Here is a 27210-nt window from a genome sequence, read left to right as displayed (position 1 = left end):
GTCCCTTGCCTGCGCATGAAGTGTTTGGCCGGCCGTTCAGTCCGGCTAAACATCTCATGCATAGTGAAGCTTTCTCCAGCCCAAGCTGCGTTGTTGGGGCTGGAGAAAGCAGGCTGCCTGGGAGCGCAAAATCATAGCGCTCAATCCAAACCTGACGCTGCTTTCCTGCAGCATCAGGATTGGCCGCAGTGCAGTCTGGGAACCTGTCCCAGAAGCAGGAAGAGCGCAATGCAGCGGACGGCGGCGGCGATCAGATAAGTTTATTTTTGTGCATCTCCCCCCCCCAAAAAAAACTCCCTCCTACTGCCCACCTCGCAGGGAATGGGCCGCGACTGCATTTGGCGCAAACAAGAAACAAAACATGAAAACTCAAATTTGGGAAAGTGAACCTGCCATTACAGACTGAAATATAGCAATATATTGGTGGCATACAGGATTTATAGGAGTCCAGTTGAATTAGGAAGCCTTCATTTCACTGAAGAGTTCCTCAGTGCCACCTCTGCTTCTTGTACCTTTATGCACCAACATTCCAAACCCCCTCAAAAAAATCACTGTGAACCCTTAGAATTTTCAAAGCAAACATTTGAATTAGAAATATATAAATAATGGCTTCCAAGTATTATAATTAATATACATAGTGCAAAAGTTAATGCTAATTAAACAGTTACAAGACACTCAAATGCGTAACTATTACTATATGACATCCCTCCAAGAAATGGAACTAAAAAAGGACGCATTTGATGTAGATCTCTCCACTCCAATTAAGTAAACTGAATAACTGTTTAAAAGGAACAAATGAAAAATAACATATAAAGAAAAATAGCCGCCTCTAGTCTCAAAATCATGACTCCTATTGATGAAAGCAGAAGGAGTCTAACACTTCTTACAAAGATGCAGTGGGCATTATAATAAATTCTACAAGCTCCATACGTTTTATTTAATGTTTAATCTATTCTTATCTTAAGAAGTTATTGTATCAATAAGGTACCGTCTGGTCATTATTTTTACCTGTGCTAGCAGAAGACAGATGCATCTGCTGCTGGCAAAATGACCGAGAAATTCCACACTTGCATTCTGTCACAGTGCTAACCTCGCACGTTGTAATCTGTTAAAGGGGAATCTATTAAAAAAGAATGTGGTCTAACACAACTGAAGTAAGGGTGTTTTATTATTAGTGAAACCAATTATAATTTTCCAATAAAGTACTGAAAGCATACTATTGGAAACAACATGATGGCTACATGGTTAATGCAGCAGCAAAGCATGCTGTTGATGTCTCCTGTATGGGGGTTACTATTCTAGGTTAAATGTTTACCCTCTACTAGGACAGCACATTATCATACCGTATCCCTGTTAGAGACTTTTAAAGTAACAGCCATCATGCCAATTCAGACCGAGAAGATCAAGATAGCAGATTCAGATTAACTAAGGTGTGGCAACCCTATATTAAATAAGGAAAGACATTAAAACGGACTGATGTCTTTTTAATCTATTTATATACTCTGCATATTATGGACCACAGCATACATTTTTAACAAAATTTTGTCTCACAGCACCTCTAGCAATCTAACTGATAAAATCAACAATTTGAAATTTAAGTAGCATCACTGCTAAGAGATTTACACAAATAGTAAATGCAAACAAGACTTTTTGGAATGTATTACAAAACAAGGAATATTCCAGGAGATTAACTGTTTGGAGTGGAAAGTACAAAAATGTTACTCTTTACCGGTTAAAGCCTTATTTAAATGTATCGGATTTTCCCTAGAGTCCATGCAATGAAATAAAAGTCTGTGTGTCATCTTTCCAGGTGATATTCATCTTAAGTAGAGAGGACTGTCCTGATACCAGGTTACAACTACCAATCCAGCAATCTCTTAGAAGAATGTAGAAGGCCAATAATGCTAGATTCCTCAGGCAACGTATACCAATTCTAATGTAAAAACAAAAATATGTTTATTCACTTGTAATATAGTAAAACAATGGCACTTTTTTCGACCTGTTGAAATTCTATATGTTAAAAAGGTTTCAGCCACATAGCCTAAAAGAACTAGCAACTTTTCTAGAATGATCCACTAAGCAAATACATACACTAAACAATGCAACTTTACTAGGGTGATTTCTTGCTTTTACTTCACACGGAAAACTTCCTTGATGCTTTTTTGTGCTTGCATAATGGTAATTTCTTCCCAGCCAGCTGGAAGATTAGCTGGGAGAGCAGAGTAGAAGTTAGCAAACATTTTGTTGAACCTCTTAAAAATGAATTTCCAGTAATCAGAGGCTTCAATACTAGCATCAGGCTGAATGCGCCAATCTGGAAAATACACCTGGTAGTCCTTGTAGGGATGCCACTGAAATAGTGTGGCTAGATTTCTGAATGACGAGTTAGAAACCACATCAGAGGAGCCTAGGGAAAACAAAAGCTCACGTGTGGACTCATACTGGACACCACCTAGCCCCTGTGGGCGGTGCACTGAGGCAAAGTGCTCCTTGTGTTCCTTCCCTCCTGCTTCACAAGGGGCTTTACAAAATGGGCACTGCTTGGCACATCCAAATATTTTTCGGAACAGTTCATCCTGAGGCTTGTAAGGTAGATGGTCAAGTTTTTCACTAATGTCTGATTTTTTTCGTTCAATCAGGATATGCTGTTCGAGCTCAGTAAGGAAAAAACAAATGTCCTCAGAAAACTGATCGATGTTCGCAGAGTTTTGGAATATAATCACTTCCAAGCTGCCCTTTGGGATTACAAGTTCCTTCTGCAATGTTCTGCAAAACACTTCTAAAAATTCTGAGACAGTTTCATGCCGTTTCTCTCTCACAGACTGAATTACTTCTCGAACCCGTTTTGTTATAGTAGAAAGGATACCTGTTTCTAGCATGTTCAAACTGCCCATTTTACCGCAGTGATTTCGGATGTTTTCACATATATTTTGTTTAACAAACCCTTCATAATCACAAATGTATTCTTGGTATCTTTCAAATGAATTGTTTTCCAAAAGATTGTAGAGAAGGTCAAACTGAAAAAATGTCCGGCTGCTGTATTTAAATGAGTGTCCATGATGGAGAATATCTTCTACAATCTCCAAGCCAAGTCTTCTTTCAATGTAGTTATTTAAGAGCTGGTTTCAAGCACTGTTCACAAAAATCCTTAGCCCTCTTCCGACATTCATCCTTTCTCAGATAAAGATCTTTAAAAGTTGAAAAATACTGTGATTTAAAATTCTCCAGACAGGACTGAGGATCATTTTCTCTGACAAAATCTTTGTGCATCTTCTGAAAGACTTTGGCAGCATTCCCCAAAATGTGAAGCTTCAGATCTACTTCAAAATGAGGGGTGGTGGAAAGACTTTGAAAATCGTCACTATGTAGACAGAGGTTGATCATATGCAACAGCTCCCTACAATAAGTTCCATCATAGTCCACCTTAGAAATCACTTTACCTTCAACATAACTACTACATTTGTTAATCAAAGCTTTAGAAATGTCATCGGCTCTGCGTGAGCATTCAAGAGTGAACATTTCTTTCAAACCTCTAACATGGTACCACGGTAAGTCAAAATACTCTGGTTTCATTTTAAAATTAATTTTTGCATAACTGGACAAATGTTGGGCATTCTGGAATACCCGATTGCCCAAACTACCCAGACTGCTCAAGTCCTTCATCAGATGACAATGCATGTCTTGAGAAATCTGGCGTTGCTCCATTTTATTGAGTTGTAAGTCAGTTATTGTTTGTGTCCACATGCTTCCAAATTCACTTTCTAACTCCTCATTACTTAACTCACAATTTCGCTCTCGACAGTGTTCTAAAAGGCTGACAACTTTGCCTTCAATCACTTTAATATATTTGGCTTGTAAAGTCTCAATCTTGTACTTACTTTTTTGAATGTGAATTGCCTCTTCCAGTTTGCTAATCAAGTAACCTTCAAGTTCATTTTTTAAAGATTTAGAACTCCGGATAAAATCCTCTCTGTATTTTTCTATTAGATGGATATTCTGTACCCCACTATCAAAATATTTCTGCACATAAGACACCAATTTCTGTTCTCCGCTCTCCAATTCCTGGAAGGCCTCTCTTTTCAATTTGTTGTAGGTATTTATGTCAAGTTCACTTGATGCTTGATTGTAAATAACTGTTTCTGTCTTGGACACCCAGAGATGCATTTCTTTGCGGAAGGCCCATTCCCACTCGCTGTACTTAATAGACAGCTGGTTGTAAGCTTCAGCCACAAGGCTGTTTCTGAAGCTAAAGATAAAGTTCTCACGTTTAACTGCATTCCACAAGCTCTTCAGCCATTCCATGAAAGCTGTGATATCTTTGTAATTTCTATTGGCTGAACGGGTTTGTATAAATTTAAACAGGTACTTCTTCAACTCAAGAATATTTTCACTATACCCTCGGTTCACGGGGGCCATTGGTGGAACACCATGCCATAAACCAGGGATATACCAATTGTGTTTCTCCGGATCATACTCCATGATATCAGAGAATGCTATCTCCCTGCTCTGTTTCTCCATCTTTGCAGCTACTTTAGTCATTTCGTTCAGCTGTTCCAACAGATGTTTCCTGTCTCTCATGTTTTGCTCATAAGCAGACACATCACTGACGTTCTGGTGCACAAACTGACAATTCGGATTTTGACCAATTTCCTCCATCCTAAGAAAAGCATGGACAACAATTTGCAAGATATCTTTCATTTCAGTGGCATTTTCCATGGCTACATTAACAATTGTAATATCGCTTAGCCCAATGACGATTGTTGCCAGTTCATTGTCATGTGCATAGCTGTCCTCTAGTGTAGCCAGCTCTGGGGCTTTCAAGCCTTCGGTGTCAATGACCAGAATAAAATCACAGCCAAGTGTCTTCTTTAGATTGTCTTTCACTTTAATAAGCAGCATGAAGGCCCCTCGTGTGCATCTACCACTGCTCACAGAAAACTGGAGGCCAAACATTGTGTTCAGAAGCGTGGATTTGCCCGTACTCTGCACTCCCAGCACAGTTACAACAATCATTCGACACTGTCCCTTCACTCTGGTGTTCAGCTCGGTCAGGACATCTGTTATCCACTTTAAGGGAATGTTTGAGGCATCTCCGTCAATCAGCTCAAGGGGAAACCCTTCCAGCAGGAGATCAGCAGCAATGCTTGGTAGATGAATGAACTGCCTGTTTCTGCGCCTCAAATGTTTTACAATGGAACATTCTGCCTCATAATACTGCCCCAACTCGCGCATAAAGTGCTCCAGCCCGAGTGAGCTGGCAGATATTTTTCTATCTAGTTCTGCTAACTGGGAAGGGTCATTTAGAGAACTGGACAACTCCTTATACTCTGTTCTCAGTCGAGAAAGGTTTTTTCTAGCAATGTGGTCCAGATTTAGTTTCATCCACTTCAGGAAATAGTGTTTCTCGATTTTTGAAAGCTGTCCTATTGCAGAAATGAATTTAATCATGCCATCAGTGAGAGCACATTTATTCTGCTGCCTCCGTAGCTCTAATATCTCTTTCCTTAGCTGAGACTTGTAAATTTCCGGCGGGGTGTCCCCTTGACTCCTCAGTCTGCAGCACTCTTTCTCTGCTTTTGCCAGTCTCTTGCAGAGATCCCCCTGTAATCTCATCATTTCCTTCTTGTACTCAACCACATCATTGATCTCTGCTGTAATTTCTTTGGCATGCTTACTTGCATTCTGGCATTCCACACGGTACTCATCTACACAGATTCCCATCTGCTGAGCGATGACGGCCATGCTCTCAATAGTCACAGGGTAGGGTGGGTCTACGACACTTCCAAGCATGATTGACTGTAGTTTCTTTACAAACTCAGCATCGTTCGTGGCTTTGCCTTTCATTAGCAGGCTGCATTTGCTAAGCTTCAGTGCAGGGGCCAGTTTATTGAGGACTATTAAGGTGTCATTAGGTCCATCTGTCAAGGGATGTAGGATGAAGTAGTATTTTGGGTTTGATTTCTTAAGAGAGAACAATAATGCTTGTTGTTTCTCACTTATCTGCTCGACAAATATAAATACAGCACATGAAATCTCACATAAGAAGCTGAACTGCAACCAGTGAGATTCAATGTCTCCGCGTAGATTTGTAACAGCTACAGGTTCTGGAAAGAGATCAGAGTTCTCCCTTCCTCCAGGAAAGTACCATGCTATCTCCACAAGCCCACTTGATATTCTCCTTGCAACATTCCCAGATTCCATGTCTTTGTGGATGAAGTAGTCATGGTGCTGCTGCCTGGGGCTGAGCAACTCATTCAGAATTTTGGATTTTGATAGGCTGCAGCTCCCTAGACGCACAAATGACACAGTGGGCATAGGGGTGAGCACCAGGCTCTCTTCCATAAATCCTTTAATGTCTCTCAGTGAGTGGGGCCTCCATTTTCTCACAATATCCCTCATGGCCCACAGCATGAATGTGCACTGGGTTCCATCACAGGGTGGCAGCAATAGGGGAAGAGCAAACTGGCACATAGACATTTTTAGCATAAGTTCCTGCTGCAAAAAGCTGTCTGAGCACAAAAAGAGGACACAGAGGGCATCCAAGGGGTTGATGGAACGTTTGGTGTCTTCAGTGTTAAAACAAAATATTTCTTCATCTGCACTCTGTCCAATGTTCTGCACACAGGCTACTTCATCACTGGTTGTAGGCTTGTAAAGACTTGTGTTTCTTGCTGTAACATTCAAAGCCATGATCCCTCTCAGTACATGCCAGGGTACATCTTCTAAAGTCTCTAGATGTGTGGTATTTAAGCTTTCCTGTCCAATTTCAAGGACATCCCTAAGCGAGAGATTGGCTGTTCTGTAGGCGTCCATTTTCATAAGAGACAGAGTCTCCTCAAACGCTTTTCTTCTCCCTGTGAAATACATACAAAATAATATCAGATTATGCTTTAAAAAAATAATCAAGCATGCATAGCAAACCGTTTACAGTAGACTGAGACTGTCAATAATTTCCAGTTTTGCCTTTGTAATTATCCTGAAGAGAAAAACTGATGCAATAAATTAAACACTATTTAGAGACGCTTAGGCAAAGCCAATCGATCTATTTTATAAGTCAAAATGATTCTTCAATCAGCTGCGAGTTTATGTGATTGTGTGGATGGCTGAGAGGGCGGCTGCGATAGTGAATCTACAGTCGGATGGGAGTGTGTACATGGATGGATGGATGAAGAACTAGAAACCGAGCATATGGATAAGTATAGGGATAGTGGGGCCCTATATGAATGAAATGCTGAATGAGCGAGTGATTTGATAGATTGCTGTATGAACTGGCGAGTGCATGAATTGATGCAGGTAACACCAGTCTAACAGGCCTTGGCCTGGGACAGAAATAGCAACAGTATTAAAGAAATAATCAAGCATTATGCCAAAAGAGTACAACTATTTCAAAAGTTGCTACAATATGTCAAGAATTACCAACATTATGCCATCAAAAACACTGTGCAAAGGTGGGCACTACTGTGATAAGAATGCCCACAATAAATCCAGAATTCCAATTAATATACATGTTATGAATGTTCAGAATGGCACCGGCATCCATTAATGCATGTACGGATTTGCGCCATAAACTTATTAATCCTAACTGCATTTAGGTCCTGGGAAGGTGCCTCATGTCATTTACATAAACATGAACTTGTGCACGCTTTCCAGTATATGCATGTGCATGAAAAAACTCAAGCATGCATGCATACCTTCGTTTTACCCAAGATGATGTGACAAACTTGCGCTTCTTCAAGTGTATAATTTTCATACCATTGCGCATAAATCTAAGATATCCTTTGTTTTTTTCTTCATTGTCATTTGCTTATAACACTAGCTTTGTGTCATTTTCATTCTTTTCTCATTGTTGGGTATTCCAGATAATGTTGTCCCATGAGTCCAGTTCAAATCAATGTTTCATATCGATTTCTAAGACAGCCTAATCTAGCCAGCCATTTCTTCCATGATGCCGCTCACCTGTCTGACCCAACTAACCGCCAAATCATATAGCATACCAACATTGTTTATTTTTTCAGAAATAGGTAAATTAAAACTCACACTGCAAAAAAAAAAAAAAAAAATACAAACTAATAAGGTGCGAATAGCATTTATTTTTAGCTGTGATCATATTTCAACGCCTTAACTAAAGCGAATGGCAATAACTAAGAGCTACTGCATTCAAGAAAGTTTTGGAAAAAAAGATATTTACTACAAAAATAACGTCTCAAACGTATATGAACTTACATTACAAACTAAGGTGCACATGCATCAAAATTTGAGTTTGAGATTCCTTAATAGCGAAAATTAAGGATTCGCTAATAAGGAATCGCAAATGCTTGTGCATGTAGGAATCGCTAAAAAATAGCGATTCCTACAAATTCGTTAATTGCGACTCGCAAATTGCGAGTCACAATCTAAGGAATTGATTCCCATTCCTTCCTATGGGCCCAGATGCCCATAGAAATGAATGGGAATAGCACGTGCAAATTGCGAGTACCCAATAGGTACTCGCAAACTGCGCATGCAATTTTCAAGGGTGCAAGGGTCCCAAAAGGATACCCTGTTGCACCCCTGAAATTAGATTTGTACCACATGTTGCGCACACATATGCCCCATGGGCATGTGCTTGTGTGTGTAAAATGGAACTTTGAAAAATGCACTTTAGTGCATTTTTCAAAGTTTTCGCAAATTGCCATCAACATGAAATTTACAGTAATTTGCGACCCCTAATTGCGAAATCGAATTTTTTTGGGGGATATTGCATTCAATGTCTTCATCGGGCACGAACAAGAGTAATGTCCATTAAGAGAGAAACAACCCTCATACAAAAAGACAGAGCACGTACGCATGATTATTATTTGGAGTTTTGTATCGCGCACGGTTACCCTTGGGCATCCCAGCGCTTGCATTGGGAACCCGTCCTGGTTTTTCCCTGTGAGATAACCCATACTGGGCATCCCCAAGGTGAAAGCCAGGCATCCCGCCGCGGGGGGGCCGTTGTGGAGATTAAGCAAGCTAGTTGCCCAGAGCTGCCTAGTGTGAACTTGTGCTTAGAGTAGGCACCGAAGCGAGAATTATCGAGTCCGTGGACAATTGGGCTCCAGACCCTGCCGCGTCGGGAATCGAACCCTGGTCCCGGGTCTGACCTCTGCTTCAGGGTATGCCTGCTCTAACCAGTGAGCTACACTTCCCCACCTTTCGTGACTACTTAGAGTGCACAACAAGACAAGATTTTTAGAATACTGAGCAAACATTGGAATTTGCTCAGGGGAGTACCGGGATTGATGGGATGTATTGGGATGTATTGGGATTGATGGGATGTATTGGAGATAAACCGGTGGCAACCCATAAAAGATGTCAAACCATAGGGAATTTAATAACTAGGAATTGTGTAGAACCATTAAAAACAGATGGGGGAAACTGGTTACCACAGCAACCAAAAGGTTTCTATGTATGTGGAACATGCAACATCTGCAGTCTGGGCATCAATAAAAAGAATGTTTTTTTAATATGTTTTATCAACAGTGTGGTACTTCGCTTGAGTTTGTCTATTTACTTTTTATGTAGAATGGATTTTTATTGTGTTTTCTTCTAACAGCCCTGATGATGTCCCATGGGGGAATGAAACGCGTAGGCTGGCTGTTTAGAAATTTCTGATTGATCTGTATTTTGAAGATATTGGAACAAGTGTCAACTGAGATGAATAAGTGTCAATAAAGACAAGTGAACAAGGAAGCTTGAGTTGGAACTTGGATTATTTATGGACTACGATAACTATTTGTGGGAAAAATTATAAGAACTGTATACTACTTCTGTATACTTTTTATAAGATATCAGTCAATCAGTCAGTCATGATTACTGAATGACAGATAGGGCCATAACGTGTGCCAAGTTTGGTACAATTGTAACAGACAATATTCTCACATTTGCAAAATAAACCACATTATACTTCAACTCCAGAATAATGTACCATCATTTGGTCTTCGAGAGCTTATATGATCAAGAACATAGACGTACAGAGATGGGCATTGGATTATGCTTCTTCTGAAATTGAAGGTCGACACTCGATTGGTCAACAGTTGTGTAACTTTGCAATCTTTGCTGTCAGCCTATCACATTTAGATAAGCCCACAGAGCAGTCATTCATAACTGGAGTCCAAAAGGCAAGACAAAGAGAGAGAGTGTCTCCTTGTGCCACTCCTGCCAAACAATGGAGGCTGGAAGAGGCTGCTATGGGAGAAGCACTCACTGGGAAAACGCTTGACAGACTAGCTCTGCAAATTATTATTTTTTGTGTGTTTAACAGGAAACCTCAAAATTGACTTGGTGCATTTTTTTGCAGCCACAAACATTGTGTGACAAAGAAAATCAAAAGTGTGCAGTCAACCCGGTAGGGTGTAATGCAATGAAACATTTCAGTACTCTAGAATGCACAATACAGCATGAAATTAGTCAGGGGCATTTATTGCTTGAATCTGAAAATGAAACTACTTACAGATGGCTAAAGTGGTGTGTACGTAATTGGGCTATTTGTTGAGAGGGTTAAGTACCCGCCTCAAGATATAATCACAATCTTGGTCAGGGTGAACCACTAAAGTTATTAATTAAACCTGAGCTCAACACCCTGGTAGCTATGGGACACAGCAGACAAGCTCAACTTAGAAAACAATGTGTACAGAGTTTATGCAGTTCTAAAATAGCATTAAAGTTGAAATGTAATGCACAAAGTGACACCAATATGACAACAATCCAATAATGGGAACCAAAGATATGAATTTTTAATGTTATAAGTACAAAAAACCCTCAGAAGCAGAAAGTACAAAAATGAATAAAGGCCACATTAGCCTAGGATCTAGGGGCAATTTGATGTTCGTCCCTATGGAGCGTTGGTCGCATACACCAACTAGGACCATCCTGGTCAAAATGTTTGCCTTCTGTGTTTAGTCCTTCCAGTCCCAGTCCTGCACAGGAGTACACTTCTGAAGCTCCCCAGGATCCCCCAGAGAGGCATTTTGCCACCCTGTTACTCTCTGACAGTGTCCATACCAGGTACAGTTGCCATTGATCAGCTGGGCAGTTGCAGGAAAGACCTCTTGTAGCTTATTGTATCCCTGCAGCTTAAACAGGAGGTCAGACTTATGACCCTTGGAGTACACATCTTTGTCATGGATATAAGAGGAAGAGCAGATCCAGTCCCTTAGGGCTCATCTTAGGAGTTTTTCAGATGGGTGCCTGGAAATGCAACATTTATGACTCTCACAAGCTAGTTGGTGGGGGTGATTCCTGCGGACAGCCTGACCAATGGGGCAAAGGCTCCCAGGGCTAACCCATTGTTGCATTTTGAAGGCGACTGAAGCCTTCAGCCAACTACACTTGATCCTTGATAGGGTGGTGAGTGTACTATGTAAATCTTTATGTTCTCCCACATCTAAGACTAAAATGCAGTTTTAGCCAGTCCCTGTGCCCCCAACAAACCCAGACTAGTCTGGTAGAACATATCTGAACATTCCGCAACCATACAGTGGTTACACAAGTTTTTTTACCATACTGTTTTCCTCCTTTTAAGTACACTCTCTGAGAAACTTGGGTATTGATTGACTGGGGTAGGATTTCTGGTCAAGCAGCAACCACAATTCTTGTCAGGGTGAAGCGCAAGCCAAGCATAAATTAACCTGTGCTCAACCCTGTGGTAGCTTGGCACATAGCAGTCAAGTCTAACTTAGAGGCAATGTGTAAAGTATTTGTGCTACACTTCAAACAGTAATAAAGTGAAAACACCTCACAAAATAAATCCCATACCAAGTTAGAAAAGCATAGCTTTCTTCAATAAAGAAAACAAGACCAATACAACAAAAATCCAATCCGTAGAACTGGGAGATTTAAAATTTTAAAGATTTTAGTGAAAATAGCACCAAAAAAGCATAATGCGCCAACCGTGGCTATCTGGGCTTGCCGGACCGGGACAAAGTAACAAGTTCAGGCTAACCGCAATGGAGCGTGGGCTGACTACAGGGAGCCCAGTGAGACCCACTAAATGAAGCACCTTAAATCCTGGTTTGCGGACCTGTTGCGAGGGACTGCGCCAAAAATGTGTTGCACAGTCGAAGCGAAGCATCAGTTTTAAGGTGCAGCGTGGCTGCGATGCGAGGGCCTGTGTCGTCATCGAGGATCCTGTTGTTGGGGGCTTGCGATGCGAAGTCCGGCGTAGAGACTGCGGCATGCAGTCGAGGTGATGCGTTGGTTCTGAAGAGCTACGAGGCTGCGCAGAGGATGCGGTGCGCAGTCAGGGCGATGTGCTGGAACCAAAGAGTTGCGAGGCTGCGATGCAGAGTACGGTGTCGCAGTTGAGGCTAACATCAACAAGGGATGTGAGGGCCTGCGCCGAGGAGGCGTGGAACAGTGGCAGTTCCTATTGGCCTGCGATGCAAGTCTTTGAGACTGGTCCAATCCTTGTAGCAGCGACGATGCGTCGATTCTGCATGGCCCTGCGTCATGCAGCAGAGGAGATGCGTCGGTTCCATTGGATCCACAGAGGCTGGCAGAGTGTCTTAAGCCCACTTCAGTGCAGGGGTGGCACTACTTGGCAGGGCACAGACGGCAGAGTCCAGGTGCAAGGTTGTTGGAAGGCTTTGTCCCGGAGGCTTCAAATCAGGCGGCCAGTCAACTTGCCCTTGGAATCACTCTGGGTTCTGGATCAAGAGGTGCAGGTCCAGTCTTTTACACATAAGCAAGAGGGCAGCAGGTCATCACAGCAGGGAAGCAGTCCTTCTGAGCAGCAGTCCTTTCAGCAGCAGAACAGTCCTTCTTCCTGGCAGGGTATCCACAGGTCAAGAAGTGTACTGAAGTGGTTGTGTCTGAGGTCCAGTATATATATCACGTTCTTCCTTTGGAGTGGGGAGAAGCTTATAGAGGCATGCCAATGAAGTGCACAGGTGCCCTGCATATCTGGCCCTGGCACCAGACTAACTATAGGGGTATGCTGCCCTTTGTATGGAGACAGGACACAGCCTATTCAAGTGTAAGTAGGGCAGGGCCCAGCTCGCCCCTCCCATCCTGCCAGTGATGGCCCATCCAGTCATTTCTCAGCCCTCCATTATGTGTGGCTGTCTAGGAGTAATCCACAAAGGCCAGCTCTCAACTACACACAGTCATATGACCCAGAGACAGAGTCCATGGACCAAATAGCTGAGACAAGGAAATGCCAACTTCCTAAAAGTGGCATTTTAAAAACTGTAATTTAAAATCCAACCTCACCATGAGTTAGGATTTTGCATTACAATTCTAGAGACACCAAACATCAACTGGTTACCTTACACATAACATGTAATAAGGTAACTCCAATGTTATTCTACGGGAGAGGTAGGCCTTGCAAAAGTGAAAAACAAATGTAAGAGTTTTTCCACTACCAGGACATGTAACCCTCAAAAGTGGAGGTCCAAATTTTTAAATATACTGCACCCTACCCCTTGGGCTGTCCAGGGCCTACCTTAGGAGTTACGTCTTTGTATTACAAAAGGACGTTTTGGCCTGGAAAAAGGTTTCTATTTTATTTGCCAGGTCAAAATGGCAGTTTAAAACAGTACACACACAGGCTGCAATAGCAGGCCTGAGACAAGTATAAAGAGCTATTTAAGTAAATGGCACAATCAGTGCTGCAGGCTCACTAGTAGCACTTAATTTACAGGCCGTAGGTACAGGTAGTGGCACTTTACTATGGTCTTACAAGTAAATTAAATATGCCAATTGGGTATAAGCCAATCTAACATGTTTTAAAGAGATCACACAAGCACTTTAGCACTGGCTAGCAGTGGTGAAGTGTGCAGACTCCTATGGCAAGCAAACATGAACTCAGCAACAACAGGAGGTCTGAAGGCAAAAGGTTAGGGGGAAAACCATGCCAAGGTTGCCAGTTCTAACACACCCCAAATGTTATATGTAAACCCAGCGGACCTGTTAAAGGCTGTGACACTATAATGTAAAAAAAGAGGCCCACAGTGACTGGGTCTCGACTGGCTGGGGGACAAAAGTGTCCGTTAACATTTGTCTGTAACCAGGGAAGGTTCTATGAAGTGTGCTTCAAGTGTCATAGAAAAACCCCAGCAGACCTGTAAAGCAAGTCTTGACTTTCCAGCAGGATCTGACACTGTGCGGTCAACCAAAGGTCCCAACGTGATGTAGGCCCGTCTAGCTAGTGGTACCTAACAAGGATTCAGGCCTGAGTGTTTGCTACATCTGCTTGTGACAGGGTAGGCCTCTTTGAATGCAATCAAGTCCTTAGGCCTAGCCCACAGGCCATCCTCTCAAGGGCCCACAACCACCTCCACACACCCAAGGCCTTTTATCCCTGTTCTGAAAGGAAGTTCTTACCTCATGCATGCCCTACTTAATTGCCAATTACTGACTGGCAAAAGGGAGAACAAAATGCAGATTTCGCTTCCTGGGGCTTCAGGCAGGGAAGGGGTAACATTCTAAAAGTCATATTTCCAAAATATTTATTACAAATCTTAAACTTCACCAGTGAATTAGGCTTGTAATAAATATTTCGAAAAGTGAAACTATAAAATTTGTAGCTGCTTCCAAGGTAGAGATCACATGTACTAAACCGGATACTCAGTCCCAATGCTTTCAAATAGAACAGCCAACCCTGCACAGTGAAAATAGCTTTTAGGGTGTTTTCACGGTAAGGGCACGTTTAACATTAAACATTTGCATATCCAACTTTTAAATGCCTCACACCCTGCCTGATGGACAATAAGTCATACTTTAGGGATGAATAATTATTATTTAAAATGAAGACAAACTGTTACTGCGAGTTGAACTGCAATAACCATCTTGCACAGGGCCCCAGGAGGCAGTACCTGTGATCTCCCGCACCTGCACTGGGGTTACTGGGCCACAGATCTCCCGCACCTGCACTGGGGTTACTGGGCCACAGTTGCTATTAAGTGCATTGCTGCGTCCCGCAGTGCGGGATGGCTAACACTGTTACTGCGAGTAGGACTGCATTAACCACCCTGCATAGGGCCCCAGGCGTTGGTCCCTGTGAGCTCCCGCACCTACGTTACTAAGCCACAAGCACTATAATGTGCAGCGCAGGAAGGCGGACACTGTTACTGCGAGTGGGACTGCAATAACCACCCTGCACACGGCTACAGGAGGCGGTACCTGTGATCTCCCATACGTGCACCAGCGTTACTGGACCACAAGCGCTATAAAGAGCATGGTTTCATCCTGCGCCAGGAGGCGGCATGGCAGCCCCCTCCACAGCACCATTCCCGGGACATCCCTTGGTTGGTAAGAGGCCAATGACAATCGACTACAACAGGAGCTTTTTGCTCGTCTTCCCTACTCTCTACTGGCCACGTTGAAAGCCCAAGTTTGAAATTGCTGTAAGTACTGAAGTCCCTGAGGGGATCATCCTGGCTAAAGAGGTACATCTCTACCACTTCATGTGTCTAGTTAGACAAAAGCCCATCAACAGCAGCTTTTTGACTGAGCTTGTGGGAGGTGATGTATGTTTTTATATAGTCCGCAGCATTTGAGTCTTCGTATTTGCGGCAGTCTCTGCACCTCTACTTCTTAGCGGAAGGCCCTGGGCATTAGAAGCCGTCAAATGTTGTACTTTGAGCCGGGAGGAGATGGCGCTATTCTGCTAAGCAGGTCCCCCTGAGTTTATGAGGGCTGAGCACTGGTGAATAATTTGTACCTTTTAGCGTTGACGTTTTATCTATAACCTTATTGGACATCCAAGTCATTGTTGGATTCATTATGCTACTTGTCTTTGTGATATGAGGGGACTTTTTGTGATAAATGTATTGAACCCCAGGATTCTGTGGGCATCTTTCTTCTATTAAGATGTGTGTAGGTGAGTAACTTGGCGATTTTGTTGCTTACAGCCCTTTGGCCTGCCACGTTAAATACCCCCTTCCTAACATTTATCGCATTATCTGAACAGCTTCTGTACTCTTCATCATGCATTCCCGTTTAGTGCCGCTATAGTTTATTACCATTACAAAAATGGGGTGACCCAGTAAAGGACCTGGGTGTAATCTTGATACAAAAAACAATGGTCCTAAACCAATTATTGACACACCAGAGCAAAAGGCTCTCACTTAGTTATATCATTCACTCAGTAACGAGCTAAATAGGAAAAGGTTTTTTTGATAGCTCACAGTATTAAATATAACATTCCAACATAAAGAAGACAACATCCAAAATCTAAATCACCATACATTTATTTTCATTTAAGGCAATTTAAGTTTCTGTAATATGTAACACAAGGTTGCTCCAGAGGGAACGTGCATGAAGCAAGGGTGCTGAAGGGTGAATAAGTAAGTGAGGGAGAAAGTTGTAGAACGTAGTGACAAAAAGATTTTTTACATTCACAAGGGGATCGGTTGTAAATCACCGTCCAAGAAGAGCCTGGTCACGTTCACAAATTATAAAGATACATTTATGTATTTAGAACACAGAAACCAATTAATGGTATAGCACGTAAGAAAGTTGCGTGTCCCAGGCGATTGAAGGGGGCGTCGACGTTTCGACCCGTCTAGATGGCCTTAAGGGTAGTTTGAGCCTTGGCCGTGCGGGTCTTCATCAGGACCAGAGGGGCAACCTGAGTGACTCCTAGACTTAATCGTATGCCCGATGCGAATCAGGGGCAAATTCCTTATGGAAGCGCATAGGGGTTAGGTACTAGATTCCTGTCGCCCTTCATGATGTACAGATTAGGATATCTGAGGTTATGGCACAGAAACCGTAGGAAAACGTATTTGTGTCTCTTCAACCGTACTAATCGGTCTTCCTGTTAGCGTCTCTGTGAGCTGGTAGCTGTGTGCGCGCTCACCGTGAGGACGTTACATGCTATAGTTTATTACAGCACATACTTGCATTGAACAAAGCATAGCACAGGTCTTTGTCTAAAAGTATACTGAGATCTACTTTAATTTGTTTAACGACCATGCCTAAAACATGGGGAAGAGAAAGGCGGGTGCTGCCACTCACAGGACACCACAGAACACCGCAAAAGTTAACACTAGCGAGGGTTTTTTGTCCCCAGCAGCCTCTGTAGTATTGAAGGAGAGTGAAAAGGCAGAGAGAAGGCTCTGCTTGCTAAGAGGACCTTCCCCCAATTGATTCCCATGCCCTTAGTCCAACAGAGGACTCTATCCTAGCCATAGCTACCAGGTCTTTACCTATGCTGGTAGGTAGAGCCGCTCATAATGAGGTTCAGAGGGCTCCATACCCCCCCCCCCCCCCCCCCCCCCCACTATTGAAGGGTGATATTCAGGAGGGAGGATCCAGGATGGCAAGTAATCATTTGCATCCCACTGCCAGCCCCAGCAGTAAGCAGAGGCAATGGGGGGGGGGGGGGGGGGGGGGGGGGGTTACAGACAGAGCCTTTACCTTACTATCCAATGCACATCCTCTTTCAGTGACCAAAATTTGGGGATGTGAACATGTGAACTCTTTGTTGATTATCTCAACATTAGATCAAATTGAAGAACGCATTGTGCAATTAATGGTGCAGATAAATAGTATAGCCACACTACAGAAGGACAAACACCCTACAGTCGGTACGGGGCTCAACACCACCACTATTAATTCTAACATTAACACTAATAAGAATTCATTCTAGACTCAGTGCACCAGCATATTTTCCTGAGATAGTCTATTCGCCCTGCATGCACTATAATATCCCTTATTCAGTTGGACGTCTTATGCCCCAAGTAGGTCCCTACAGTGCCACAGCCCATTGCCACTTGGGCAAGTAAGGTGAACCCAGTTTGTGATAGTTCTAGGGATTGTACTGCCAAATAACAATTCTACAGCCGAAACATTTGTGTAACTAAAGAAGTTCATTGATTTAAGTCAAATTCTATTATTGGCACGGAAATCTACAATTCAATAATCATGGTACGGAAGGTCGACTGGCTTGGCCCAGACACAAAGAGGTGGTCAGGGGATTGCGTTATAGTCAATTTTATTACTGCTGCATGTCTCCTGACCACTCTGGGCCCAACCAACCTAACCAGATTAACTGGTATCTAGGCATATCCACTGGGGTACTTCTATAGACCAGAGATCGTGTCACCCCCTATGGATCCCGGTACGTGGTAGATCGACCAGTAGCACCCACCCCCGATGGCTTCATCGGCATATCTACTGTTGCCTTTGGGAAACAGGTGCGCACCTTTGAGTGACCCATCAAGAAGATCCCATAATTTTGACAGCTTCCCAGTGGATTACCTTTTCCAAGCCCTACAAAGAGACAAGGACATGCAATTTAAGCACTGAGCTGGAATATTGCAGGTTTACAATCCAAAATGCTCCTCTTGGACTGGCAATTCCTAATACGTGGCTATGACATCATTATGCTGCAGAAAACCTGGGTGACTGACTCTATAATGCTTGATGGGTACTCCTGCTTAAACACACCGGCTATTCTGTCTGGTTCAGGTCGTGACTCGTGGGTTCTAATCACTTGGATAAATCTTTCCTTAGGTGGGAACACCGAAGCCTCAGACACTACATGAAGTAATTACCAGGTTGTGCTTTACAAGGGGAACCCCTCCTTGTATTTCCTACATTTTTACAACAATGATTTTTTATACAGTCCAAGTTGCAGGGTCTAAGAATTGTTTAATGTCATTGACTCAATTGTGGGGTCTGTGACAGAAGAGGGCTAACCAGTTTGTGTCTAGCAGGGGACTTTGATGCTAAACTGGCAAACCCTGATCAAAGCAACCAGCGGTTACTTGCCGATGGGCCTGACCAGAGGGGTAAAGAATTAGAACACTTTCTGGCATCCCTGCATCTACACAATGTACTCGAGGTGGTGGGAGTGAGAAGTTGGTTTGCCAACCTTTAGAGGTAGGAACTGCCACGCTGTAATTGATTATATCTTTGCATCTGCCAATTTAGTGGATCGGTCAATGTCACAGTCTATTGTCCGAACGGAATCTCGTGATCACAATCCTATTGAAATTGCTTTGATTATGACACCCAGAGTGGATCCTAAAAGCCAGGAAGAACTTTGTAATTTGCAGGTATCTACGGTTAATTTAAAAGTTTGATGGAAACTTCCTAACCCTACACAAACACTGTCTGAAATCACTCAGAAAAATGTAGATCTACTTTTAGGCTGTCTATCTGACGCTGGCCGCATTGGGAAAGAGAATATTGTAAGTTAATTTGTAGCTCTCTGTTCAGGCATTAAAAACAACCCCTCTAAGTCGATAACGGTATTAAAAAACGCTCATCAAACCCCAAGGTGGTTCAATCACAGGTGCTCAGTGCCCAACCAAGCCCTACGGAATTCCCTAACTGCTCACCCCCCTGGGGTTCCAGAGTGTTGATTAGCCTGCGCAAAAGGTACTAAACAGTAACCAAATGATGGAAGGTTGTGTTGATCACCCAGCAGTGGGATAGTCTAGCACATTCAACAATTACTAAGAATAGTAAGTCCTTTTGGGATTCTGTTTCAGCCCTGAGATCAGCCAACAGAACAGGAATGCCAATTACTTGCCATATTAGCTGTGATGCACATTTTTCAAAAATGAACTCAGCAGGGAATTTGGTAACAGGTGCAAACAAGACAAAAGAGTTAAATCTTGCTGTAGACGTGAACTTACATGAAGTTTTAGTTACAATACAGCAGAGCACAGGGGGGAAAGCACCTGGGTCAAATGGTATACCCATCGATCTGATAAAATTTAACATCAGTCTATGCGCCACTCTGCTGACTAACATCTACAATAATTTAAACTATGCATCCTTACCAGACTCATGGGCTTCTTCTACAATTGTACCAATTTTTCAAAAGGGCGATTGATCTTCACCCACTTATCGTCCAATCTTCCTCATAGATATCCCATCCAAATATTTGGAAGTGTTCTATATAACAAACTCATTGAGTGGGATAACAAGATTTGGAACCCTTCCAACAGGGTTTCCGCAAACACATCGGAATGCAGGAGTAGTGCCGGAACCTCAGCCTAATTCTGGGTAAATACACTGTGGCAAACGTGCCCCCGTGTATTTAGTGTCCATGGATCTTAGCATGACATTTGACTGTATCAATTAGTCAAGGCTATGGCAAATACTATTGAAAATGGAGAACCAACTTGTACATCTCCTGGAATCCATTCACATTCGGCCAAAGTGGAGCACTTACAAGGAAGTTCCACACTGGGTGTGGAGTGCGAGAGGGATGAGTGCTTCCACTTTTGCTGTTCATCTTGTAGATAAATAAACTGGGCACCCATTTCACAACATGTACAGCAGACGTTCCCATGGTGCTTGGAACCACATGTCCAGTTTTGCTATATGTAGATGATGCAGTACTATTGGCATGCACGCCCAGAGCTCTGCGATTGTTGGTCCACTTATTTGTGGAATTCATGGGCACCCTCGACTTGGTTACGAATTTGTCCAAATCCTTCGTCATGGCTTGCGGCCTTAAAGAGTACCCCATTAACAAGCATTTCATTGGGAACAAACTGCATCTTAAACACAAACACATTTTCCTATCTAGGGGGGTGGACTTTAGTTTAGTGTGTCATAGACACCTAACATAGTTGAACAGCGAACCAAGATATCTAGCTAAGTTAAGTTACATTTTTATTTTTACCAGAAATATTCTAAAATGTTTTAAATGCCTTTAACTAAGTCTAGAAAACTGACACATTGCACTCAGTCATTGCTTTTCTAAAAACAAACTTCATGATGATGAAACATGTTTTTCTGTAACTTTGTTTTTACATGCTGCTGTACGTTCGAGACATTCAAAGTACCTTGAGTAAGCTGTTTTTCAACTCTATGGACGTAGCCCAGAATTATGTACTGTAGTTGTGCTTTAGATGCACATAGCATTTTAGGCAGGATCTTTTTTATCTTTGATCTTTAAATTTTATATGAATACTGTAATTAATCGTGCATTAGAAAATTTTATGACGGAATCTTGGCCGATATGTGTGCCATGGATAACCTTGTACTTTTATTGTTATACAGCCGAATAAAGCTTTGACTAATGGTCTAAAAAGGAAGGTTTAGGCCTGCCAAAAAACTACTTTGACAAGTTGAATTTACCGTTTTAAAACAGCAGAGCCATGAACCTGGTGGCAGGCCTGCAGTCACTGTTACATTGTCACCGAAGTTGATGGCACAATGGGTGCAGCAGTCCACTTGTGACATTTAACTTACAAACCCTGGGTTTACCTTTGTACCACATACTAGGGACTTATAGGTAAGTTAAACCTGTCAATCAGGTGTATAACAATGTTACCATGTTGAAAGGAGGAGCACAAACACTTTACCACTGGATACCATGGGTGCAATTCACAAAGTTCCTCCAGCTCTGCAACCAGAGAATTTTATCACTGACAATGGCAGACAACCTCTAAAAGACATTTTACCTGATGGGTGTAGCACAAGGATAAAGGAAAAGGTTTTCTTTTCAATCCATACAAACTTTACCAGGTATCCTGAATTAAATCTCATTGTAATTGGGTGAAGACCATTGCCATCCTAGAGATTTGCAGTGTTCCCAACAGGACAAAGTTGGCTAGGTAACCAAATCCTTCCGGGCTATGAAGACGGAATATCTGGTATCGTCAGGTTTACAATTAGAGTAGTTTTGTCTGGTGCCATTTTAACCCCTTAACCGCAGAGGCGTATCCCCCTCCCACCCCCTGAACCCATGTTGACCCTTTTTGATGTTAGGGGAACCCAACAAGTAAGCCTTAACTTCTTTCCACAAAAAGTATCCACGCCAAGTTTGCTTGCTTTTCCCCATATGTTGGGCAATCTAGAGGTATTGATAGTTTGTGGATTCTAAAATAATCAAATTTATGTTTTTGAAAAGTGGGGAAAAAAGGCACTGCTAGAAAGTTTTTTTGGGCATCAACAAATGGTTTATTTTGCTAAGATCACTCTCTTTGCAGCTTTTAGTAACAGGCAGAGTTGTGAAAAAAGAAAAAAGGTAGCTGGCGCCAAATTGAGTAGAGAATTTAATAATGGGGTGGGTACTAGGTGGAGTCTTGATCTCTCAATTAAGAGATCATTGCTCACTTTTACAGCATTAGTCTGTTGAACTGGTTTGAACCCTGAAGAGGACTTTACTATGAGAAAGCACTGGCGAATGTGCTAAAGTAACAGATTGCAGTGCTATTTATTTTTAGATTACCAGTGTTTTTTTCTGAATATTACATTATCTGTCATCCTCAGTTACCAAATGCTCTCCAATTCCTTCTGTTCTCTCCTGCGTTTCAGCTTTTTCTACAAGGCCTTCGCTTTGCATTCTTTTTTTTTTTACTGAATCCAAGTTTTATTTCTGCACTCATTCAGGGGCATCTATCCATTTCAAGATGGCTACCAGCTGAATGCTCTATTTCGTGTGAAGCACTTTAACCATTTCAAGATGGCTGCCATTCCGGTCAGCTCATCACACCTATAATCGATGGCCTTGTCCCCGGTCTTGCGACTTCCCATCCAGAAGGCTTTCAACACGCCGGCTCGCAGTTTCACTGTCCATTGTTTTAATTGATAACCTTCTCTCTACTCTGGCTATTTGGCCCTTGCCCTCCCTTGGCATTAAACCCCATTGTTTATTTGCCTCTGGGCCCTCACTCCGGTGATATCCTTTGAGCCTCCTCACGGTACTGGCTCAGATACAGACCCAGCAATTATAAGATACTCAATTTCTTATTTGATCTATTTATTAATTACAGTCCCCTTTTTGTGGTTCTGATAGGTCCCAGTAGCTTGTGGAGACCAGTCCAGCATTTTGAGGTATGACCTTTTCTGTTTGCATATAACCCCTTCTCCTCTCTACTTGGGGGCAGTGGGGGATCGCATCTATTTAAGATTACTTCCCTTATACCCCAAAGGTATTATTCCTACTGCCCTGGGTGTCTCCAGCAGCTTTTCCATTCATCCAGTTAATCCTTGCTGGTTCTGTCTCTGGTGAGCATGCTTACTTTATAGGCTTTGCTCTTCTGAACTTGTATGCTGTTTCTTTGGGCCTATGTAAATAGTGTAAATTGTGCAGAGTTTTTTGTTTGCCCACTAAAAAGAGCAAGTAGGTTCCTTTCACTGGCAACCGTCATATATTATGTATTTTTTTAATTGATTGAAGAATACAGTTAGTGTACACTGTCCTGTTATATTTAGGGACCAATGTGTTCATAAAATATAAGAGGGATCTGAGGTATACTCCCTCGCCGAATGCCATTCATGCGACACTAACTAGAAGAAAGGTTTTTCTTCTCTTCATTGTAGCAGTGAAACTAGTTATTTAATGTGACAAATCCAGGTTTGGCACAGGTTCTGTGTTGTTTGTTTGCAGGTTGTCCCTCCACCAGTCTTCCTCCTCCCAGTGTCTCAAGGCGCAATACTACTGTTCAAATCTTAAGTAAAGGGACATATTTTCAGTCATTGCCTTTAGTGTGTTTTTAGGCTAAACACCGGACTCTCAACGGCGTGGTCATGTCTGCGTCCTTGACCATTTCTAATTAGAGTCTGTTTTATGCTCATTCGCCATCCATGAACAGGCTGGTAATTATGCTGTTATTATGATCCAAGTGCAGATTTGTATTAAAGGGATACATTTCACTTCCTTTTTACCATCTATCAAAATAGAAAGCTTATCAATGTGGGTGAAGTTTGAGAGCAATGCACCAAAAGGTGAGCTTTAGATATGCAAAAAAGTAATTGATCTAACATTGTTCACGGCTAACTCTCCATAGACTCAATGCTGTTTATTACTTGTACTGATCGCTTTGCAGGTTTTGCGGTAAAAACTATAAATATCCCGCAAATATATTGCTGGTGCAATATTTCAATGAGTGCCCTAAAGGGAACCAGAGCAAGAAAACAGCCAAAATATAGTAACAGTTTTTATTTGGGGAGAGGGGGGTGTTGGTTGTTTGTATACGGAGCACCAATTTCCAATGAATCTGGAACAAGCTTAGTTGTAACAAAAAGGAAAAGGTTACTTACCCTGTACGCATCTGTTTGCGGCATGTAAGGCTTTAGATTAACATGTTCTGCATACTTCTGCCATCTAGTGTTGGGCTCTGATGTGTACAACTTGTTTTGTTCGACAAAAAAAAAGTCTAGTCACAAGGTGTTGTGATTCCTCCCTTAGCTGGCAATGCACATGTGCTTCGACTATCTAGTTCGATTGTTTCCCACACGGCAGGTGAGGATGGAGAATGAGCATGAGAATGCATAAAGATGTCCATGTAACAGAAAAGATGAAGTAAATTTAAAGGGGAAAGAGATATATGCAAACATCAAAGTCTTCCAGGGAGGATGGTGGCACATATGATTCTAAAGTACTACATGCCATTAACAGATGCTTACAGGGTATCATTTTCTGTTTGTGGCATGCGTAACTCTAGATACACATGCTCTGCATAGAATGTAAAGCAGTTCCTCCATAAGGCAGCGCCTAGCCAGAGGATGTTGCAAAACATTGAAATAGTGTATGCAGGACAGCTTGGCCCACTTGGGCTTGCAGTCTTGTTAGGACATCCACACAATAATGTTTGGTGAATATGTGCTGCGTGGACCAGGTAGCAGCTTTACAAATATCAGCCAATGGAATGTTGCCTAAGAAATTCACTGAGGCTGTTTCTTTAATGTGTGAAATGCAGCCTTAATGGAGTAGGGAGCTGCCTTTTGGCTTTGGCATAACGGGTTTGAATACACTTGACTAGCCAGTGAGCTATCCCTGCTTTTGGAATGGCGCAGCATTTGTGTGGTTTTGAAAAGGCTACAAATAACTGTTGCGTTTCACGAAATGGTTTTCTCCTATCAATGTAGTGCATGAGGGCACTCATGTTTATTGTGTGAAGTGCTCTTTCTGCTACTGAGTTTGGATGTCGGAAAACACTGGTAGTTCAAACGTTTGTTTAAGGTGGAAAGAAGAGATCACCTTGGGTAGAAATATTGGATTCATTCTACGGACTAATCTGCCAGGGTGTACCTTAAAAAAAGGTTCCTCTAACGGGAGCACTTAAATCCTGCTTACATGTCTAAGGGACTTCATGGCAACGAAGAAGACCACCTTTCAGGATAACAATTGTAGAAAGCTAGAATGAAATATTCAAAGGGGGGGGCATGAGCCTGGTAAGGACTACAATGAGATTCCAGGATGGTACTGGGGATATCCTGAAAGGGATAACCCTCCTGAGCCTTTCCATGAAAGCTTTAATAAGAGGAATTGTGAACACAGAGGAGTGATCCAGGTTTTGTAAATAGCCACTGCAGCTAAACGCAAATGAATGGATGTGTAAGCCAATCTTGAGATTTGCAAGTGGACCAGGTAGAAAACACTGTCATGCACTGCTGGTTTCAGTGGGTCAAGGTGTTTGAGTATACAGTAGTGGACAAAACTCCTTCACTTTGTGGCACAGTAGGCCCTAGAAGTGGGGTGACTGGCCTCCCTGAGGATGACATTTCACTCATAGTGCAAATTTAGGTAACGAAACTCTAGGACCTCAGGAACCAGATTGCTAGATTAAGCTGCTGGGAGTTGGGATGTCTGAGGGAACCCTAATACTGTGTGAGTAGGTCCGGGCTACTGGGGAGTTTCTTGTGAGGGACTACTGACAAATTGAAGAGGGTTGTGAACCATGGTTGTCTGACCCAGGTGGGAGCCACTAGTATTAAGGTGAGGGAGATTTGCCAAAGCTTTCGAATCATGTACCAAAGTAGTGGGAGAGGGGGAAATGCATAGGCAAACATCCTTGACCAATTCATCCAAAGTGTATTGCCCATGAACTGTTGGTGTAGAGACCTGGAGGCAAAACTTGGGCATTTAGCATTTGTGGCAGTTGTGAACAGATCTATGTTGGGAAACCCGCAATGCTGAAAATAAGGGACCAGGTATTCTAGGTAGAGTTCCCACTAGTAGACTTGTTTCTACATCCTGCTGAGGAGATCTGAAAAGTCGTTGTCGCTCCCGGAACGCACTCTGCTAGGAGGTGAACCTTATGGTGTACGCTGATCACCAAATATCCTGCACCAACACCAACAGCTGTGCGAAGTGCATGCCCTCCTCTTTCCATAGGTGGTACATGGCAGTCACGTTGTCTGATTTGATCATGAATGATTTGTGGTGAACGTGGCAGAAGAAAGCTTTGACAGTCAATTGGACTGCCAACAACTTCAGAAAGTTTATGTGAAAGATTTGTTGGGAGAGGAGTCCACAAATCCTGAACAGTTTATGCCCTGTAGATGCGCCCTGATAGAGATCAGGGTATCAAAAATATGCCCACTACCACGGATAGAGTAATCTCACAGTTACACGCACATACATTCATCATACGCTAGGGCCCATTTCACTAACATACGCTCAAATACTCTACCAGCAATAAACCTGTGGGAAGAAAACTCCTAAACCACCCTGCATCTATATCTAGGCGATAGGACCTGATTATAGTGATTGTCCTTAAACATACTCTATACAATCTATACAATAATGATCAAAAATATACACAATAATTGACAAGAAAGAATATTCAACACCATGTTTAAAAGTTATATTGCTTTATCTAAAATTAGTCAAAGTAAATCAGAATAAATCATTTCTCATAGTTACCTATTGTAACTAAGTGTCAGAACGGGTCAGGACCAGTCTCCCGGTAAAGTCTCTCAAGACAAAGTCCTCAGCATCGATCCTCAGCAACGCAAGTTCACGCGGCAAAGGTAAAATGGCAAGTGGCAAAACCCTCCCTAAGCTAACAATTCTTATAATGAAAAATACAATAGAAACACACATAAAGTTGGCAGGATAAACTGTATCACTGAGCAGAACGAGAAGGAAGGGATGTAACATTGCAACATCTGAAAATCTTCGCTCAGGAAAAGTCACAAGACGTGAACTACGGAACAGGAACCAAGAAACTATCAAAGTATCCAACTCGTTCAACTTCCCTCGGCATCCGAGCCACAGTACATTGTCTGTTTCTGAAGCTCCTTTGTTTGCCAAGGACGTTCCATTTCTTTTGGAGATCCTCCAAACTGCTGATGTCCTCATGGAAAAATACAACAAGGACCACGGTCAGTTGTCTTCGACCTTTTTCCAGCAGGGGTCTCCCTTGCCACATCACAGAATATGCCACAGCCAGGCTTCGAAATACAGTCAGCTCGGTTAAGGCCTTCATAGGCCACAATAGACCATCTTTAATTAAAGAGACAAAATAAACGTTACTACAGCATAAT

General features: G+C 42.5%; 1 pseudogene across 1 annotated transcript in view; it reads right to left on the bottom strand.

Moving 5' to 3' along the window:
• Positions 1 to 1506: 1506 nt before the first annotated feature.
• LOC146811647 (interferon-induced very large GTPase 1-like) overlaps positions 1507 to 27210 on the bottom strand; it is a 275755-nt pseudogene continuing 250051 nt past the window's right edge. Inside the window, exon 6 of the transcript XR_014966764.1 lies at positions 1507 to 6854. The product of XR_014966764.1 is annotated as an interferon-induced very large GTPase 1-like (transcript). The remainder of the gene's footprint in view (positions 6855 to 27210) is intronic.

Source organism: Triturus cristatus, chromosome 7 (assembly GCF_964204655.1).
Source record: "Triturus cristatus chromosome 7, aTriCri1.1, whole genome shotgun sequence".
Taxonomy (NCBI): domain Eukaryota; kingdom Metazoa; phylum Chordata; class Amphibia; order Caudata; family Salamandridae; genus Triturus; species Triturus cristatus.
The sequence above is the reverse complement of the archived record's forward strand: the minus strand, read 5'-3'. Positions and strand labels throughout refer to the sequence as shown.